The sequence below is a fragment of the Anopheles funestus genome, chromosome 2RL (assembly GCF_943734845.2).
Source record: "Anopheles funestus chromosome 2RL, idAnoFuneDA-416_04, whole genome shotgun sequence".
NCBI lineage: Eukaryota > Metazoa > Arthropoda > Insecta > Diptera > Culicidae > Anopheles > Anopheles funestus.
Genome location: NC_064598.1, coordinates 15,463,736 through 15,483,009, shown reverse-complemented (window position 1 = coordinate 15,483,009; position 19,274 = coordinate 15,463,736). Strand labels below are relative to the sequence as shown.

At 41.2% G+C, this 19,274-nt stretch overlaps 1 protein-coding gene across 8 annotated transcripts in view; it reads right to left on the bottom strand.

Moving 5' to 3' along the window:
• The window catches only part of LOC125765166 (mpv17-like protein), a 137,145-nt gene that overhangs the window by 57,268 nt on the left and 60,603 nt on the right, over positions 1 to 19,274 (bottom strand). Inside the window, exon 3 of one of the 8 annotated variants that reach the window (XR_007418505.1) lies at positions 10,423 to 10,443. The exons of the other annotated variants lie outside the window; for them this stretch is intronic. The gene's annotated coding sequence lies outside the window, so the exon portion shown is untranslated. Of the gene's footprint in view, positions 1 to 10,422; positions 10,444 to 19,274 lie in introns of those variants that run through there. 8 annotated transcript variants of the gene reach the window in all.

Genomic DNA, 19,274 nt, shown 5'->3' with positions numbered 1-19,274 from the left:
TCTTTATATTCAAGTTTATACTGAACTTATTTAACGAAAAATATTGGTTCTCATTTTAGTGAAAAATAAATAAATCTAACAAAGAGCACTTTGTTAAATACCAAAAGCAAACCCATAATTTCAAAAACCAATTTGTTGCTTACGGTTTTTTAATGTTTATATAGCTTGAAAGCAAAACCCAAACAGTTTTGCTAGCAACAATCAACGACAATGTACAATTGTGTTTTGCTCAACAACGGTTGTTTGTTTCAAGTAAATACATCGGTCCGAGGTGTCACAATATATTTATCAAAAGAAACTTTTTAAACAAACAAATCTATCTTTAATTGATAACAATTTGTGTTTTATCAAACAATAAACATATTTCGATAGTTATTTTACTTTCAGGAAGTGTGTCGTTTCGCCTTAAAATATAAATTAACAAAAAAAAAATCCGTTTATGTCAAAAATATTACTTTCAAAATATCTTTTTTATTTAAGCTACTTACATTTCACGGTTTAAATAACTTCAATTTAAGCAAAGCAACACTTGTTTTATAAGCGTCTTTCCACATTGTTTTCCACCGCGACCGACGTGACAGCAGATGTTTATGTATTTATGATACGTTCGCTAGAATTCCATCAAACGATTATGAAATTCAATTTATCCGAGCCTCGTATCCATGACCCGTACGGAGGCCGGGGGATATTGAGAAGCGTACCAAACGACGAAAAACAACGCAAGACATTTATTTACGAACCATTTCGATCACATTTCATGGGATTGCTGGCGGGCTGGCTTCGGATGGCAAAATAAAAATAATAACTCACCACCGAGCACAACAAGTTCCCACGCATCCCCGGGCCCTCCCTTCCCCCTCCTTCAACCCTGGAGACCATTTGGGGAAAACGCAGGAAGTTATTTATTGTTTCGACGTGTAAGTGCAGACGAGCGACACCACGCAGTGAAGTAAAATCGTAATAATAACCGTCAAGAGCATACCGAAAAACGTTTGCTTCGTTGGCCGCACGAAGCCAAACCGTTGCCAACGTGACCGACCGTACTGGCGGTCGTAATTGAAGACGACCGGTAGGTATCAAAACCTTCACCAGATAAATGCTGAACCGAAGAAGCAGGTATACTGTGTCACGGGCCGGATTTTCCATAATCCGTACACGCACGCCGCCATAACGTTGCACGTGGCCGTATCGTCTTAATTGCAGACGACCTCCCGGTGTGTGGACGATGTAACGAGATTTCCGAATTTTCCCTCCTCCACCCGCGGGCGGAAACGGAATCGTCGGCTGTTGGATGTCTTACCAGTGAGCAACCGTGTCGGGTGGGTGGTCTAATTTCATTCGCTGCTCCTGACGAGACAGTCGAATGTTGACTCGACACTGGGGCGAGTGAAAACTGATCCCACCAAGATGGCGTCGATGACGGTCAAATAGTGAAGCGAAACAGCCGATACGACGATATCCGGTGATGTATTTTGTGAGTATTGGACACGTTGCCAGTAATGGATATGAAATAAAAATATATCACTTTTCCAGCCGAACGACTAGTTTGCCGTCATCAAGATGGCAATGTTGGTAAGGAAAGAATTCCTTCGGCAATAGATCATTCTTTGGTGATGTTTGAATAATCTTAACCATCTTTCACCCAACGATTTCACAATGACGTTTTTAAAGACTCAGTCCACATAGAGTCGCTACCTTCCGCAAAATCAATATTGACACGCAGCATTAACGAAGCGAATTTCAATTTACACATTAAATCCTGGACAACGTGGTGGAGAACGCCATATCAGCTGCCGTTCTTGGAGCAAGGTATTCCCCTCCCCGCTTTGATAATCCTCATCTTTGCCAGTAAAATAAATCCACCGACCATCGGGCACTCTTGCGAAACATCAAAGCGATTTCATCATAATTCGTTCTCGCAAATGCTCCAACAATGTAGGTCATCGCACGGTGTGGCGTTTACAGTGGCGCGTACACTGTTGACAAAAACCTTGGACGGAGAAAGTGTGTCCACTTGGGGGGCCGCGGGAGTCGGCAAAGAGCGATTTATTTACAATCGCTTGACTAATCCCATGTCCCATGAGCCGGACCAGTGTGTGGTGCCGTGCCAGTGAGCTGCTAAGTGCAATTTGTTGCCGCAAACGGTTAGTAAACAGTCGTTACGATGACGACAGAGTGTACACTATCGTACGGGAAGGGATAAATGGACTCCCCAGGTCGGTTGCGGTGGCTACTACAGGGTACATTTTCCTGGGATGTACCCTAGCAAAAGACAAACATAAATTACTACCATAATCCGTTTATTGATTGGAAGCGGTTAATTTAGCTTCACAAGTTCCTAAGTATACGATGGACCTTTTTGAAGTAATGTTGGTGAAGCTTCGAGAAGGTAAACAATGGATCAAAATAATGTCAATCTAACTATTAAAAACATTTTACTAATTAATATACTTTTTAATATAAAACATCATGTTAAAGTTTGTACTTTTATAGATAAAAGTATTCTTCAAAATTATAATAAAAAAGATGTTCTTCATATTACATTTCAAATAAATATGTTTTGTAATCACAGTGGAACGCCGATTATCCGTTTTCATCGGGACTCAGCACTTGCCGGATAAGCGAATATCACGGATAATAGGCACAACTCTTTTGATTGCTAAATATTAGCGTTTATTGTGCAATGGGTAGAATTTTTTCTAAAGCTATATGTTAATTTGTTAACTAACTGCTATTTGGTCGTAATTGAGCAAATTGTATCATTTCCTATTGGGGATTTTATTTCTTGCCATTACCGGTTTGCAGTGAATATGTCAATTCGTCTTTGGAACTGTCATTTCCGAGCTGCACGGATAATGGGATAGCCGGATAAAAGGTAGCCGGATAATCGGAGCTCCCCCGTATTTTAGTTTAACACTAGAACCAAAGTGGGTAAAGAGACTAGGTGGGCTTATAGCTTTGACGCGGTAGACATATTGAAAACAAATTTGACGTTTATGGGTTCGATTGTGATACGTATATTTTCACTCACACACACAGCACACTCCGAATGATTCGCACACATACATTGACAAAAAATCGAACCCACAAACGTCAAATTTTAATTCATTTTTCTACAGCGCAGGTGTCAAATCGTTAGGGATAAGCCCACCTAGTCTCTTTACCCACTTTGACTAGAACTACCGGAAATGTCATTTTGACTAGAAACGCTTCATTTTCATTACATTATTTTTTTGACGTCAAACAATCCTAAGGTTGTTGAAACATGAATTTTACAAATATATTCCACGATCTCCAATAAACACCAACTCCAACATACCTCCAGAAAATCGCTTAAAACGCTTGGCAGTTCTAGTGTTTTATTGCAATCAAAACTGGATACACCACTAGACACTTTATACTAAATGTAATTAATTTGAAAATAAATGCATCCCTCTTCATGATCCCTCCAGTGTGGCATCTAATAAAACAAAGCGAACTTCATTATACATCCCCATGTCAAAAGCTGGTAAAAATAGACAAGTTTTGACGGACTGGAGATTGCAAACGATTGTACGTTGTACTTACAATTTCCCTTTATTTCTGCTGTGGAGATTGACACTGAGATTGCACACGTCCCAAGACGTTCCTGCACCCCCGGGGGCTTCTGTACGTGCAAAGCCATGTGCCCGTCCGGTTTTGCCAAATACATCAGATGCAGTGATTGCTGTTCTTGACGCTCAGGCTCGCTCCTCGCAACCTGAGCCGAACGACCCGTACGCCGTACGAAACGGAGCCGGTAGAGAATCGACGAGTTGGCGGCCCTCATTCACCACCTGCTGTGAGTAAATTTTATGCTACAAGTAACTTTAACCCCGCACACTTTCCTTTCCGGTTCGTTCGTCTCGTTGCCCGATGGCCCTGATGGTACGGGTGTGGTGGGCGAGTAAAACTAAAGAGAGAGAGAAAAAAACAACAAACCCCCACTTATGTTACCGGGCTCAACGCACCACACACTCCTTCAACCGTTCCTGGGAGTTACAAACAAATGAAGGAAATTATAAATAATGGTCTTCGAAAATGTATGTATGTTTCCAGTGTTATTATTATTAAGACCCGCAGCGCACAGCGGCACAGCGGAGCATTACGGAGCACCCGGCATTCGAGCATCGGCTTTCCTCGCTTCCAAACCCCGGACCCGGCATGTGTAACAATGTCCCCCGTCATGGCACTGGGATGATGAGTCGTCATTTTTCTTCCACCGGCTTTACAACCTGAGCACTTGCGGAACAATGCGCCGTGGACGGACTGCATGTACCCGGGCACCGTAGCGAACGAGGGAAGAAAGTGTGTTCGAAGGGATAAACATCGATTCGTCATCCATTGCAATTGATTTCGCTTTGACCGATTCGTCACGATCCGGACGACACCGGGCATCACCGGGGTTTCAGGATGGACTTCCTGCCAGGCAATGCAATGTCGCAATCGTTGCATGCAACGTTCAGGCACAGGAGTGAGTGAGAGAAAAAAAAGGACCGAGCTGACCTCCAGTAAATCTTCCTCCTTTCTGATGAAACGGGATAGGATTTTCCTATCGGACACGCCAGTGATCCCGTGACACTTTTGCTGCATTTGCGCAATCTCGCCATTTACGATTGCAATTTACTATCTTTTTACGATGATTTATGTTTGGTAGCTTTCTCTAATGCCTTTTTTATATAATGAAGAAATATGTATATGTAATTAATTCGCTACAAGGGAAAAATTTAAAGAGCAAAACTACTCATTTTCTGCAACCAAAACGTACGATGATTCAGTGTACAGTTTCGCTAACCACGAGATGTTTATTTATGACACACCATCAACGCGAAATGTTATTCCCATGTCATCACCATCACCGGATGCCAGATGCCGAGTACATCAGTCCCAGCTTGTGTGTGACATTTTAACAACAGGCTTAGGAGAGATGCCACCAGCCAGCTAACCGGACCGTGGGTGTGATCTGCCTTAATAAACCATATAGCTCGCGGACAGATAGTAGCCATTAGGGAGTAATAAAAATGCTGCAACAAAATGTGTTCTTCACAAGCCACTGTCACACAAAGCAGCTGAAGTACGGTTTGTTTTTTTATGCGAACAAATCATAAAATGGAGAAAAGTTTGAAAAAAATTAGGAGATTTTTTGACTTTAATATTTAGTAAAAATGAAAGAGTGTGTTGAAAATTATTAATGAGTGAGATCGAATCAAATTTTCACTTTTCATTATATAACTCATTTACGGATTCATTCAATTCTAGAGAATAAAATCACTAATGAGTTACTCAACTCAAAAAAAGGGAGTTGTATGATAATTCGTTCATAAGTGAGTTTTTGGAATGGATTAACTTGATATTTTCATCAGATACTTCTCAGACAATTTACATTAACTCATGCTGTAATTTTATAAAATAATAATTATAAACGATTTTTCTTTTTTTCACACCCAAAATACTAACAAATTTCTCTAAAAAAAATTTTTTCTTCCGAATTTAAATATCAGTTATTGAGATATACATAGGTATCAAATATTAAATATAAGTATCTTAAGTATCTTAAGGGTTAGGTTTATAAAGTTACGATGGTTTTTGAAGAAACTTAAATGGATATCACAAACTCCTTAAAATGGCCTATAAAAAAACCTTTTTTCCATGAAAACACTTTCAATCCAAGGTGTTTTATCTTTTGATGCATCTCAAAAAATGACCTCTTTCTGAGCTTCTAAGTGTATATCGCCTCTTAAAAAGTTTTCCTAGCACTGTTTAAGTTGAGTCTTTACTATGCTCCTCGACATTTGCACACATTTGCGTTAAATACGTGAGCATCTGTGGTACCCTTTTCATAAGCACTCACAGCGGCGAGTGCCCGACGGTTGACTAATTTACGATGGAATCGAATGGCCAATCTTCATCTAGCTGGAACCCTCTCCCTTGATGATGCCTGCAACTGCATGTGAAGGCAGTGTAATAACAGGTTCGAATTTCACAATACACGTACCTGAGATGGTATGAAGTTTCTTTATCACAGAATCACGTCTCACACGGGCATCCGATGAGACGGATGAAAATGTCAATCGCTTATCTAATGACAGCCGATGATGGGCACAGAAATCTGTGTCTGTGTGGTTTGTGCGCCATTGTGTGACGATAAAGCCCAAAAGGGGTGGCCTTACCCGTGTGAACCGTGTGAATCACGCACGCAGAGTGGTTGAATAGGGATTCGAGAAGACCAGAATAGACAACATGTGATATCGCGCAAAAATAAAAGCCACCCGATGTCAACGGCATCGATCGGCAAAAATCCAGAGGCGAAAGAGGAACGCAGAAGAATCCTCCAGGAAGCAGGAAACTACAAGCACGTTCCAGAAAATAATGAAATGCATCAAATTCAATCGTCTACGAGGGAGGAGGAGATGATGATGGTACGCCACAAGTACGCACGCCGACTGATGGCCATGATGAGGAAACACGAAATGAATTATGGAATTGGCAGTGAAACGAACTCGGAAACGGAACCGCCACACATGGGACGCGCTTATTGGCAATCGAAATTCCATCGAAAAAAAGAATGTTGCTGCCCACGATTGGAAAAGGCAATGCGTCGACAACCGAATTCAGGGTGAGCAGAAGAACAGAAAGCCCACCATGACAGAAAGTAAGAAAAAAATATTGAGGATGGAATAACACCAAAAACCGATATCTGGGCCATTAGCACCAGTAGAGGAAACTCTCGCCAAAAACGTCGGGGAGAGGCGTTCGCGTAATCATCACCGATGCGACAGCCGCTCGAAAACGCTATGGCACCCTGTTTTTTTATTATGCCAGATGTTTTAATGAGTCTTGCAAACGATGAAAAAGGAGACAGCCAAAAGCTTACCCTGGGCTCTTAGTATAGTGCCTCAGTACGAGTGGTTCACTTCCGGCGTGACACATCGTTCCATTATTGTCACCCTTTTCTACCACGGCTGTTTTGAGTTTTGGTTCGGTGTGTTTGAAATAGTTTTGATAAGTACTACTCACTGCTTTAAAGTAGCGAATAATGTGTGCGAGTGTGCACTAGAACCGAATGGCTGTTGATGGATTTGAAATTCAATCTGGCGTTGTATACACGGGAGTGTATAATTTTCGAATTAAATATAAATGAGTCTGTTGACACTTTGAAAACTCTGTCGCTCAGGTAAACGTTTAGCTGCTGCATCGAAAATAAAAAATTCACGCCATATCTGGCAACCAACAAACAAAGATAAGTTTAGACTTTAAACATGCAATCTTTAATGTTTTCCCTCTCAAAAAAAAAAATGGAAGATAATACTGCACTATCGCCCAGTTAGTGTCACCACAAAACATCACATATTTGCATTGCAAACTGTGCCCTGTGGAGAGTTGAATTGTTTGCTGGTGCGATCGCACGAGATACATAATATCACATTTCCAGCGCGTTTGGAATCGCAGCGCCACTTCACATTGTGATAAAATCCTTCAGATTCGGAGACTACGCGTAAATAGACAAAACCTTGGGCGCATCGTACACACGGGCGGGATTACTCGCGCGGCGGAAAAAGAGATAATCTCTACCTTAATGGGCCTCAAAAATCTAGGAAAGGCGTTTGATAACCCGAAACAACCCTTGGTAAGTCGAAAACCCATGCGATCCCGTGGCAGCACTATTGAGCCATGGTTGACATGGAAACCTTTTGACCGGATTGAGGGGTTGAAGCTGGTGTCAACCGGTGCTATTAAAAGGGTCTTCCCTTTTTACGGAGGAAAACCAAGAGTAGCAGAGGAAACAGATAAGCGCGTACGGCATAAATATTCAATCTAATTTCCAACAAAAACCAGCGTCTCCTCGCTTCACGATATCGTTGTTGATGCGATAAGAGAAAGAAATATTTTTTGGGATCTATTCCACTTTTTTTACCCCGTTCTCCCTAAATGCTTGTTTGCTGTTTGCTGACCAGAGAAGCAGGAAAACTCCTCGTAACGTCGCTCTTGGGAAGAAGTTTTTGGAATTTATTTCCAAAACCTCTTGGTGTCAAGCGGGGTTTTTTTTTGTTTGGTTGGTTTGGTTTGTTTGTTGGGAACTTAAACGTTACTGCTGTTTGCCGTAGATGATGATTATAATTTAATCATCATTATAAATTCAACAACGACCCGCAAAAACCACCGTGCAACAGTGGGCATTGCAGCCGGTCCCAGTGCCCGAGTTACAGCGCTGAGAATGGTGGCCCAACCACCATCGGAAAGTGGGAATCCTTTTTGGTTTTTTGCTTATCGCAGCTGCTGTGACACAAAAATAAAAGGAAGCCGTAAAAAAATGGCAAAAAGAAAGGTCAGCGCTACATAATTTGTTCAACAAAAACTCCAGAAAAAACTCTAGAAACCTAGTTTGTGCTTTCTTGTATCTTTTTGTTTTTATGTTAAATCGCATGAAAGGGTAAGAAGAAAAAAATCTTAAACTCCACACACGCACGTATGCATCCCTTTCACTTGGGGTGGGTTTTTTGTGGGTCACGGTGGAAAATGTTGAAACACAATTAAGTGCGTTTTTGGTGTTTTTATATTTTGTAATTTCATTACATCGCACCCACCAACATATAAGAAATGAGTCTAAAGAAAAGGCATTGATGGTAATTTTGCAAAAAAAACGAATCCGTTCGGTGAACGGGTATGATCGACACCGGAAGAATGTCGCCGCGCACTGATCGTTAATGAAATTTGTTGGAATGTTCTTTTTCCCCCTATTTCGGGCTTTCTCTCTGCAACATTCTGTCAACACTTGTTCACTCCATTCCTTCAAGCATTCGGCATAAATGTTTGAATGGAGTACGGACATTTCCCAACCAACCAAAACGATGGCATGAGTTAAAGGGCAATTTCGTCCTGGCGCCATGAGCATGTTGTTGGGCCGCTGTTTGTACAGCCCGTCCAGTGCGTTTCATTCATGTACGTTTTCGATTTAGCTCCGAAAAAAAGCCCCAAAAAGCCTCCATTTCGACATGAAAAGAATGGTAATTGTATGATTATGAATCGATTTAAATGTTGTACCGGTTTTATCTGGCATTATGGCATTTAGGGGTGCGTTTTTTCTCTGTCTCTCGAACAACCACCATAAGGTAGCAAATGATGGGGTTTTGCTTGTGCCATAATTTTCTGACGCTAGTCCGATGAATATTCAGAGAAATTAAACCCTTGAATTATCTGAAGAAGGGTGAATATGGTGTTTTTTCCTTTTTTTCGTTAACCCTCAGTACTCGGTTAGTGTTTTTCTTCTCTTTTTTCCGATTCGTTAGACGCTGAGTGTTGCTTAATGCCACCGAAAAATGTTTTCCGTTTTCTCGTTTTATTAGTTTTATTTTTTCGGACGGAATGTAATGCCGTGCTGCTAATGGTACCATTGATAAGCGACCAACCCTTAAGCTCCGTTTCACGGACCAAACAAGCAAATAAAAAGGGTTACAGCATTGAAATTGGCCTAGCCCGATTGTGGCAGGGAAGCGTTTTACATATGTTCTATTCGCAGTGCGCTGCTGTGAAAACAATGCATGATTTATGATAAGTTTTGTTTTCGTGGCGCTGATAGGACTATGGCCAAAAATTGTGCCCAACTTAACGTTTCGGTGCCGGTCACATTTCCGGTGGAAAACTGCCGGACGGCAAGGCATTTTTTGGGTTCGTTACTGTTGAAATAAGTGTTGCATGGTGGTTCGGTTGGTAAATTGTGATCATCATAAAGCAGGTTTTTCCTCTGCTGCTGCTGTTTGTTCGGCTAGAAGCAGCAACAATGGTACTGCGCACCTTACAAAAAGGCTCATTATTAACGATCCTGCTGCATGCGAACCATGAATTAAGCACTCAAATGGGACGCAATGCAATGTCTGATGTAATCAGAACCGAAAGTTGTATCTTAAATTATGTGCAGCAAGCATGTGGTAAAACTCCATTACGGTGATGATTGTAATTATTTGTCCGGTGTCTAATTAATTATACTTTTTTTTGCTTTTTCATTTTTCCTTTAATGTGATCGATTTTATTTTTAACTTTTCGCTTTAATATAAAGTTACACACAGAAAGTTTGAAGCAAAAGCGCAACCATCATTAAACATGCAGGTGATTATTTTTTACGGCACACACACCCGTTCTCAAAATCCTAGAAAACTACCCCGAATAGCCACTCATCAGGTTTAACGACACGAACTGAAGATGACCGAATACCCGAACGGGACTACTTTACGTAATTTGATGCTCAGGTTGATGCAATAACCACCCAAGGGAAAGAGAGAGAGAGAGAGATAGAGATGGGATAAAAGACATGATTGTAAAATTAGTTCATTTATATTCGGTTCACCTTCTCGATCACGATCTCCCTTCCCTTCGACCCATCTTCTATGGCCATCAACATTATGGTGGCTATTTCGGAAAAGCGAAACGCTGAAAGATTGGGGTTTGAAAAAAATAAAAGACGTGGATTAGTGTTATTCGTACCACCACCATTCCGCATTCGATCGTCGACTCGATCCGTTCTGCTTATAAATGGCTAATAATCATAAAATTGGCTTATTTGGCATGAACAATTGGCCATTTTAGAATTGGACAGTATTTTTGCAAAAAACCGATCGAAACTGGTATTTTCACTTGATGTTTCGATTTTATTTTTGGTTTCTGGTGCTCTGGTCTGGTCATACAATGCTTTCGGATGGGTTTATTGCACGTGTCGTCATATCTCCCTTTGGGTTGTGAAGGAACCGAACACAAAACCAACCACCGTGAGGCATCGAACTTGCGAGACGGTTAGCGATGAATGTATGGAATTTTTTACACGGGCAGAGATAAAACATTTTAACTGGCATTAGCTTTTAGTGATGGTTGAGCTGCCTGACACGCAACATGCATAAAATCGTATGTAAATGAACTAACATTATGTCTGATTCATTCAAAGTTGTTTTAATTCAATTTCAAAGGGATGCTAAATATTTATAAAAAAATAATTTATTATTCTTTTTAAAACGTTTATCCATTTTAGGTAAAGGACTGATAAAACACTTAACCATATTCATTATTAATTCTTATTAAGAATTTCTATCTAATTTCTATCGTAACGAGCAAAACAGAACAATCAAGATGAACACTAGAACTATTGATTGCATGCTAACTAAGGAACACCACCATTACCACGCACGATCCGTTCCGCCATTTCTGATTCAATTTCTAGCGATGTTGGAAAGCATAACAACAACGAAAAAAATATCATTAAGATAATTTCAATCTTCCCACCGGTAAAGTTCTGCATTAACGTTGAATTCCGCCAAGTTTGGCTCTGAATCGTACCACCACCAGAAGGTAACCCATATTTAATCCTTCCAATCGTGCAGTTCTTCTTTCACCCCTTCACCGATCCACTACCTATCCACTCCCTCCACCCCCTCTTCTACGCCTGCCGATCAGGCGTTTCGTAATGACAATCATCCCTCCCGCATGGTTTAAATTTATCCATTCATACCATACCATCAGCTCGGCACTCGGTTTTGCTTCGTTCGTTCGACAGTAATCAAATCACTTCATCAATCTTGCTCGATCTTGCCGAGATCTCATTATACTCCAATTTCCCTTCACACTACCCCATCTCCAGGGGGGCCCTAGTATACCATCGAGGTCGTTCAATTTCCCGAAGGTTTATGGGGGAAGGTGCAGCGGAGGCACGCCAGGCGAAGCACCGGGGAAGAGAAGCGATACTCTCGTTTAACCTAAAACCTTCACCAAAAAAACCCGCACCACTTATACTACAAGGCGAATGGTGCGGCGAATATGGTGGAAATGGTTCAAGTGCAAGTGAGAAAACGGAGCGGATGCGCGCGGATGTACGCGGTTCTTACTAATTTCACGAGCTCAATGAATCAATTTAATTTAATAACACACTCTTTTAATACCCCGCTTTTTTCCGCCTCTCCCCGTCAATTTCCCGTCCGATCCGTGCCGTCGGCGAAATTGCTCCGTCCGGGGCGCCAATATGGAAGTAAAAAGGCGAAAGCACACGAAAGATAGGAAACCACGATACTCAGTGCGGGGTCGCGTGGTGGAAGAATTACGAGCCGCAAAGCGAAAAAGAAGTCTCGGCGTGTATTAATATCGAGTGGCCGCCGCTGCCCTGCCTTGGCACGGGCTCAAAACCGGCATGGAGTTCTCACAATTGAAGATGGTGGTTGTGTGGGTGGTGATGGGGCGGATTCCCCACGGAGATGAAGCTAAAACAATCGAGCGCTGGAACAACCCCGAAGCACTCCCATCCCCCCCAGGGTGGAATGCTATCGATCGAAGACCAATGTCTGAGTCACTGCCTGAGCTGAGGAGGCCAGACACATTCCAACAAAGCAACAAGAAAAAAACCTCCACTCTGGAGCTACAACAACTAGGAGAAGCGAAAAAAAAATCCCTTTCTCAACAAATCGATAAAAACGATTGTTCCTCACACCCGTTTCTCAGACAACGACTTTTTTGCTTTTCACAGCTTCCACAACACAAAGGCTGACATTCAGCTTGTGCTAATGATCCGTTCGATGAAAATGGTTTGAGGGTTTTTTTTTGTTAAGCCGTTTAATCTTTTGCAGAAAGTTCGCACAGCATGAGTTATTATGTTGCAGATATTTCGAGGAATGATTTGATAAAAAAAGGAACCCAAATGGACGACCCCATACGAACGTGAACGGCAGGCTACTGATTAAAGAAAAGAAAAGGGTGGTCTATTGTTTAACGAGGAAGTTCGGTAACGTTTAATGTAACGTCCACTATATGTTAGATGATAGGGCCACTCTACTTTTAATGTCGGCTGGTTAATAGTGCTTGATAGCGTGGACCGTTTATTAATGCTTTATGAAGAGAATGGATAGTCTTGGAAAGGAATCTCTTCCTCATTCTTCAAGAATTCTTTGCAAATAAGTTAGTTTGTTGTGGACATAGCTAGAACTCTCAGGAAGTTCAGTCGAGTTCTTGGGCGAATATTTCCCTGTGCAAAATTATATCTACAACTACAAACAAGTAACTCTAAGTACGTGAATGTCTGTTAAGGATGGTAATTCAAGGATCTTTTAACAATTCCGGTCATTTCTATTGAATTGGAGCGGAACTCAGTATCTTCAGAGCTGTCTCATAAAGTTACTAAACGGTATGATTTCATTATAAAAATAGGATTTAAATAATCTTCTTGTTTAGTTCCCAATATCTTGGAAATCATCTTTAGATGTGTACTCTTGAGTCAAATTCTAATTTTAAACACAGAAACGCAATCAAACACCAGACAAAACACGCGCATCTAAATACAAAATATAAATGTAAATGAAATATTTCACCGTATTCTTATGTGAACAGCGTTGTTGTGCTTGAACAGCAAAACAAGCAATTTCGTGTCGTTTGCATACGAAGTGTGCATCACCGAAACCCGACTGCGCGACTTCAGAAAGCTCGTGCCCGGCCATATCCGTACGATAAAGCACACGGCCACAAAACGGCGTTGAATTAAATGCTTGTGCGCTCGTTTGAAGAGATGACTTGGCATAGCTATTTGTTTTCTTCAAGTCACGGCACAGACCGGCACTCATTTGCCTCACTGATTTGTTGCTAGGCTCGGCAAAAACGCACAGCCCATCCTCTTCACCGCCCGGAAGACATTTCGGCGGAGGGAAAAGCCGACCCGAGACCCGTCTGAAGCGCTAGCGTTCCTTGAGTACTCAAGCAATTGGCTGAAATCTCCCGAAAATTGTATGATGAATGATGATTGAAGGAGCCACGATGATGAAGCATCCATTCGAGCGCATACACATTTTTGTATATCTTCAAACTCTGGAGAACTCTGCAGGAAGGAGCATCACTTACAAGCTTTTGAATGTTTTTGAGGAATGTTTTTTTTCGCATAAATAACGATTGCACTTAATCATTAAGCCGAAAATGTAGTGAAGAACTCAAATCAAGCGTTCTCTCTCGTTGCTGATTGTAACCTAACACAGTGGCAAATAGTTTTGCCACAACATGTGTTCTAATGCTCTCATTGAACGCCATTACCGACTGGGTGTATCGAAGCTAGAGCTGGAAATCCTATTATCCTTTTTTTTGCAATACCACCATTGTTTGCGCACAAGTCCACCTAGGCTCTAGGGCATTTGCAGTGCATTCTGTAAGTTTAGAAAATAAATCTCAGTCCTGCGTAACCCACGGGCACGGACACAAAAAGGATCGAACGTGTACGGATCGGTGCATGCACACGGAAGAATAAATTCTAATTACTATGCCGAGTGGTTTAATTGCGTTAAAGGAAACATAAAAGCCTATCCTTCGCATTAATTGATCCTTCCGAAAGGCTTTCCATCAGCCAGGAATGGTTCGCCCTAAGCCATTCTAATAGCCCCGTTTGCCAATGCCCAAGGGTTTCCCTTCTCTTCACTTTATTGTTATGATGGTTTTTTTTTCGTTGTTGCTTTCTTTCTTCTTCGTCCTGCTCTTGTGCTTCGCTCACCAGATCGGGATGTATTTAAATTCAATACCTCGGTACCAAGTCCTGTATGCTGCAGCATAATCGTACCCTTGAGTGTTAAAAATTTATTACTTCTACTGCACTTCAGCTTATTTATCGATCCATTCCATTCGATTTCCTGAACCATCCGGCCCTAATGCCTAATGCGAAATGGTACGAGGAAAAGGCAAGAATTAGGGATGGTTGTGAAGTCTGTGCGTGAAACGTAGACAGCAAACGTTTCCTCGATCGATCGTTCTGCGCCCGATCGGTCACGGTTGTATTTTATATCATGTTGTTTTATTTTTTTCCCCTCGTTTCTTTGCTCTAACCTTCAGCCTGTGTGTACCAGGCAGGATGGGTCGTGAGCCGGGAGACTTGAACGTGAATCGGTACGGGCAGCATATGGTGTTTAATTATGAAAAATGATTGATTTCAAAAATATATTTCTCCTCAGGGTGGAAGCTAAAGAGCAATCTTTCTGCCTGTTTTGTTCGTCTAAAAAGAGACCTAGAACATGGTTAGTTTTGCTGCAAAAAAACACTATGGTGTGTGCATCCATTCGTTGGGCCACAAGATGCGAAAGACTGGCCACTCCACATGATGGAATGTTCCTTCATAATGCCAACTCACGGGCCAACAATCAATAATTTACGCCTGTCCTAGTTCTGGGATAGGATTACTTTGGCTCAATTTGTGGACGTCCATAACCAAGAGCAACAATCCGTGGAAAAACATCCAACCAAACGTCTAGCAACGCAGCTTTTATTCGCTTAAATTGATGCACAAGTAGTTGAAACTTTTTTAAACATATCACAAACTTAGCTTGTGACACAAACCGTTGTGCAACCGTTTTTTTGTTTTTGATGCGACCTGGCACACCAAACCGCGCCCAGCAATGTCTTTGATGTTTTACAGCAAATGAAGCTTGTTTTCGGAAATATCGCAAAACCGATACCACTTACAGTAATAGCAGCCACCAAACCAACAAACGCGCCACCATAAATCAATCGCAAATAGCATCCATTCATTTTTATGGCATCAAAAAAAAACTTCAAAGTTCCATTTCGTTGAATGTTACAAATCTTCCACCACAAATCACATGTATGCATTGATGATCCCTTTCCTGTCCTTCTTTTTTTTTATTCCCTTCCGTTACCCTTCAAATAGGTTTTTATAGGGGAGCAAAATAAAAACACCCCTGGGGTGGGGAGAGAACTGACTGCAATCCATCCCCTTGATATTCGATACATCACGCGACCATTTCAACCAAACCGAAACCCTGAAATTATGTTTTTCCATGTCCACCTCCGCCCATATCAGCGGGCCCCGTTGGAAAAACCGGTGAAATCAGTGTTGGCACCATCTCTCCGCGTTGATGTCTGGGTGACACAAACCCGGACCAATCACATTTCCATTTCCTTCTCTCAATATTTCGTTCTCGTTGCATTCGACCTTACGAGTTTAAGCGGCAAACTCTGGGCATTTGAGTTTATACTTTGTTGGTTTTTGTTTTTTATATGCTTTCGAATGTTTGAAGCCCATCACTTTTACTTTGATCTTTTCAGATCCGCTTAGGATTAAGTTTGGTAGGGGAATCGTAGAAATTGTGGACGGAGCGGAAAATCGTTCTCATTCCCGGGGTGGTGTCGAGTGCAGAAAATTCCATACCTCCCATCGTCTGCCAAGTGCCACGAACAGCACATAATAGGACGAGTGTGTCAAAAAAGGTGTGAAAACACTATACACTTAACATCATTTTCAGACGCATTTGGTGGAATGTGACAGCGGGTACTTTCGAACTTTGAGTTTGCAGTTTCACCGTGGAACGGGAAAGGTGAATGGGTGCGGATTTGGTTTTGGGTTGCAAAAAGCAGTGTGTATCGTTGATATTAATCATACCCAGCAGAGTTGCCAATTCCCGGTACCGGTTATTGTAAACCGATATCATTGATGTGTGTTCTGCAGATGTATGTTTCGTTTTCAAAAAAAAAACTTGGGAATGCTTTCTATAATTTTTAATAATGGATTTCCTGGAATATCTCGCTGTATCAAAATATGTTACAAATTATCTTTTTTATGTTTCAAGGAAAAAACATAAAAAATGTGTTTCAATATTGATTACATTGAAAATGGCTTATGTTTGACGATTTTTCATTCGATTTTCTTGCCACCTAGTGATGCATCCTGCATTTTGTCTTTTTTTCCAAGATATCCTATTGTGCACAGTCAAAACTTGCCAATGTTATCAGTTAATTTGGAAAATAGAAATGACCGACTCTTTTTAGTCAGGCAACTCCATTGGAAACTTTATTCCAAAGGTGGATTTTTAGGGAAAGCCTTAAACGTAGAATCAAATCCAATAATTTAGAGGACAAAAATGAGTTAAAAATTGATCACCAAAGTCACGAAAAGGTTTTTGGGTGGGATTTGCTAAGTTTTAGGCCAGTCGGTAAAAGGCCGGTCAATAGGACGAAAACTGTTTTTGCCGAAGGCATATTAAACGTAGGATTCAAACAAAATTAGTTTTTAATTAATTAAAATAATAACTCAATAATTCCTTGGATTCCACTCAATTTTTCCATGCATTAATAAAAAATACAGACAAAAAATAAAGTGCTTGGAGTCAATTAATAATATGTAATAATTCTTCAAAAAATTATAATAGTGTAAATTCTTCTGTTTTCCAAAATTAAACAATTGTAGTATTATTATTTAACAATAATAATAAACAATTATTAACAATTGTATTATATTATTTTTTTAATTTTTTTCGTTATCCACTTTTTTCTGTTCTGCAATGGAGCCAAACTAAATTTTTGGGCCATGGTTGCTTGACAGTGTTTCGTAACGAATCGTGTGTTATGACGATATTCGTTTTGATGCTGTCGTGACAATAAACAATCAACTAGAAAACCAAACATGGCGGAAGGCTTTGCGACATTTTTCATTGCTATTAATGGCGTTCAGGATATTGAAGAATGTTATTAAAATTAGTACGAGGTATCATTATTCATGTATAAACGATTCAGTAACCTTGGAGTAAGAATGTTGTAGTTGTTCTTGTAAATAGATTGTACTGTTCAACATATTATACATTTGAAATTTTGAATGCAAACTGTAACAACATTAACTTTGTGTACGTGCGGAGTTAAACTATCAAAATTTAGTTTCACTATGCTTCCAAACGTCCTCATCCTCACCATGTGCACTGCATCTAAAAATCGGAATAACCGCATAACCCTTACAGAGCACCCCAGTCGACGACAACCCCTGGGCATGAGAAGCAACGATTCGACGACGCACATTTCACTTCGAGGATAAGATGACAGGCGCAAACAAAGTGTCTAATTATTAAGCCAAACAAACTACACACAATCTGAATGTCCGCACGCTTCACAGGCATCCCCGCTTCTGCTTCCGGGGTACCAGCAGAAAGGCCACGCAACGGCTTCGACCCTTTTTCGGGTTTTGCGTCAATCTCGGTCACGCTGATCGCAGGGTAAGCACCATCCTTGCAGCTCCGCGGAGTCGCGGGCGTGTCCAATTCGTCGCTCGCTGTGAATTTCGACTGCTACGCAATGTACCCGTCCGTGACGAGAACTTATTACCGTTAGCTCACCCGGTCCAAATTATGATAAGAATTCTAATTGTAACTAATTAGGCACAGGCGTGCTTCCTGCTAATCATGGCCTTCGAAACAAGATGATGGTGACGTTGTGTGGTGCTGAGCTCACTCCACGTGCACGGGAGTTGATGCACTTACTGTCCGTTCAAGGGAAGACACCGAAAAGGGGCTGTGTACAGATGTGACGGAGACCAACTGGCGACGGGGTTTTACATGCAGCCAGCGTGAACAGAGCGTGCAAGTGAACCGTAATAAATCATGGATGTCATATTAAATCGTATTACGCCGCGTATCCGTTTCGCTAGTAGCTCGGTGCGCTAGCGCTTGGTAACGACCGTTTCCGGACAAAACAGCAGCCATGGAATTGGATGGTTTTAGGATGCATCGCGGGACGATGTAACAAAACATTTGCTAGCCTTCCGTCCTTTAATGGAACAACTGGTGACAAGAAGACGATCCATAAATATACAAAGGACTGTCTGAAACATTGGTGAGGAAGAACAGAGAAAAAACCATTGCCTTCCATCATTACAATACACAACTATGTGGGCAAACATTGGACCAGTACCTCGTGCCATTGGTATGCCGTCTTTGCCGTCTTTCGTAATCGTATAATCGTATCGGCAAACAGGGCGAATAAAATCGGAACGGGAAAATGTTATTACGCGAGTGCAAACAACTGTACGAAACGACCGTTCTCGATGGCTCGAGAACCGTTGCTGTGGACCGTGTGCGTAAGCGATTGCTTAAATATGATAATTTACTGTTTCCTTTGGAGCGCTGCGAAACATCCGACATTAAAAATGTATGACAACAGTTTGCTAGACCATTTTGTAGTGTCAATATACATTCGAAAGTAAACATATCCATTTAAGTAAAAAGAATTTTAATGAATTCAAGAATTTCCGTTTGTTTTTTTCTCTCAATAATAGTTTGAGTGTGGCAAAAGGACAAATAATTTGTGAATTTAACGTATGTTTTTATTATGTGTTTACACTGCTGTCAGTACAGTAACGAAATGCAATCCCGCTTGGGGACCTCTGTCCGGAATTGCCAGCAAACGACGTCCCCAAAAAAGGAAACAGTTTTATTTGATTTGGATTCGACGCGTAGCAAAAATTGGAGCAGTAAATA